We start from the raw sequence: 2,710 nt of genomic DNA on the forward strand, positions 1-2,710 counted from the left end.
GGTGACGATTTTTGCTTTTTTGACATATAAAACAAATTTATTTAACTTTCCTCAGTGGCAACCATACCAATTACTTAGTCATGTAATTAAGCATGAGCCACATGAAGACTGTTAACTATAAAGTCATATAAATTTAGTAAACCCTCATATAATTGAATTAGTAAAGAATAAGGGCTCCTATTCAATTGCCTGGTATACTGTCAAGTCCACAATAAATATTACTCCTTGAGCACAGTTCAAATGTGAATATCTCCTTGAAGCCTTGCACCCACCCTGAAGTGGGACAGCCAGCCCTCCTGCTTGTCCAAGCCTGTCTTGTGACACATATTAGCATTATATGTGTCTATATCTAATCTTTCTGATAAACTATAAATGCATAAAGGAGAGTATGTGTTATTTTCCCTATGAGGTCCTTACTACCTAGCATAGCACCATCTAGTAGAATATCATGTGATTCATGTATTCCATTTTAGATTTTCTAGTAGCAACATTAAAAATTAAAAGGATCAGTGAAAATTAATAATTCATTTTATTTGACCCAATATATCAAAAATATTTCAGTGTAGAATCAATGTAAAAAATTATCCATGAGATATTATTCATTCTTTGTTTTTGTACTGTCTTCAAAATCTTGTATTTTTACACCTGTGTCTCATCTCAAATCTGCACTAGCTTCATTTCAAGTGCCCAGTAGCCACTTAGCTAATGACTACTGTTTTAGACAGCAGAAGTCTAGCACATTATAGATGATTAGTAAATGAATATCCCATAGGAAAACTTTCAAAAAATAATCTTTTTTTTCTCCCAACAGACTGCCATGGCTGCAGGTATCTTGCCTCAGAATGAACAACCATATTCCACTTTGGTGAATAACACTGGGCATGCTGCAAACATGAAAGGTAATAGTTCTTTAATACACCTTTGGTTTGTTTTTGCAAACTAGAATTTAATAACACTAGGTGAATGGACATGAAAGAAAAGGCTTGATTCTTCGTATTGGAGTCTCAAGTTGCAGGTGCTACTTATGGCCTTTTGTTTATTTCTGCCTTACCATTTTGATCTGTTAAAAAGTTCTTTTCAAAATCCTGGATAATGACCTTCACCTTTTAAGAAGGAATGCTGAAAATGGTGTTTGTCTCCTGCCTTATAATTAGACTGAAATTATCCGTTTATGCATTTCATCATATGCCAACTTGTGAACCAAATTCTCATTTCTTTCTTCTTTGGTTACTTGCAGTGTCACTAATAAAGCACATTCAGAAGCATGCTAGTAGCCCTGCTCGTCCCATTTTTGTCTCTCCTCTGTTGCCTTCCCACAGTTTTTTTTAAAGATTTTTATTAAAATATAGCTAACATACAATATTATATGAGTTTCAGATGTACACCATAGTTATTCAACATTTACACCTAAAGAAGTGATCACCATAAGTCCAGCAACCATCTGACGCTGTACCATGCTATCACAATATTATTGACTATATTCCCTGTGCTGTACATTACATCCCCATGGCTTACTTGTTTTATACCTGGAAATTTGAACCTTTTATTCCTCTTCACCTTTCCCTCCTTTATAATTTTTCAATTACAGTTGACCTTCAATATTATTTTATATTAATTTCAGGTGTACAGAACAGTGGTTAGACATTTATATAAAGGGTTTGGGTCTCTTCAGATAAGTACCCTGAAGTAGGATTACTGGGTCCTTCTTTGTCTCTTGTTATGAAGTCTGTTTTGTCTGGTATAAGGGTTGCTATCTCAACATTTTTTTTTTAATTTCTATTTTCATGATATATCTTTTTCCATCCTTTTACTTTCCGTCTGTGTGTGAGTTTCAATCTGAAGTGATTCTCTTGTAGCCATCATATGTAAGGGTTTTGTTTTCTTATCTATTCAGCCCTCCTCTTACTTTTGAATGGAACATTTAATCCATTTACATTGAAAGTAATTGTTGATAGATATGTAACTATTGCCATTTTATTATTCATAATTTTGGTTTTTTTTAATTTATTTTTTATTTTAAAGAAGTCCCTCTAACATTCCTTATAATACTGGTTTGGTGGTGGTGAACTCCTTTAGTTTTCTTCTTTTTTTGGAAGATCTTTATCTGTCCTTCGATTCTAAATGATAGCTTTGCTGGGTAGAGTAATCTTGGTTGTAGGTCCTTTTCATCATGTTAAATATTTTGTGCCGATCCCTTCTGGCCTGCAAAGTGTCTGTTGAGATATCAGCTGACAGTCTTATGGGAGCTCCCTTATAACTTAACTGTTGCCTTTCTCTTGCTGCTTTTAGGATTCTCTCTTTGTCATTCTAATTATAATTTGTCTTGGTGTGGACCTGTTTGGGTTCATCTTGTTTGGGACTCTGCACTTAACTGAACTTGTATGTCTATTCCTTCTCCAGATAATGGAAGTTTTCAGTCATTATTTCTTCAAATAGGTTCTCAAGCCCTTGTTTTCTTCCTTATCCTTCTGGTACACCTATGATGCAAATGTTGTTACACTTGATGTTGTCCCAGAGGGTCTCTTAAACTATCCTCATTTTTTTGGATTCTTTGTTTTGCTGTTCTGGTTGGGTGTTTTCTACCACCTTGTCTTCCAAATTGTTTATTCAGTCCTCTGCTTCATCTATTCAGCTGGTGATTCCTTCTAATGCATTCTTATTTCAGTTATTGTATTCTTCTATTTTTTCTTAATGACTTCTATGTCTTTTT

General features: G+C 34.2%; 1 long non-coding RNA gene across 1 annotated transcript in view; it reads left to right on the top strand.

Annotated features, from left to right (window-relative positions):
- The first annotated feature begins 843 nt into the window (after window positions 1-843).
- Window positions 844-2,710, top strand: part of LOC109374076 (uncharacterized) — a 22,635-nt gene continuing 20,768 nt past the window's right edge. The window contains exon 1 of the long non-coding RNA XR_002122336.1: window positions 844-899. This is a non-coding gene — a long non-coding RNA (uncharacterized LOC109374076). The remainder of the gene's footprint in view (window positions 900-2,710) is intronic.

This window comes from Hipposideros armiger, unplaced genomic scaffold (assembly GCF_001890085.2).
Source record: "Hipposideros armiger isolate ML-2016 unplaced genomic scaffold, ASM189008v1 scaffold_783, whole genome shotgun sequence".
Taxonomy (NCBI): Eukaryota; Metazoa; Chordata; class Mammalia; order Chiroptera; family Hipposideridae; genus Hipposideros; species Hipposideros armiger.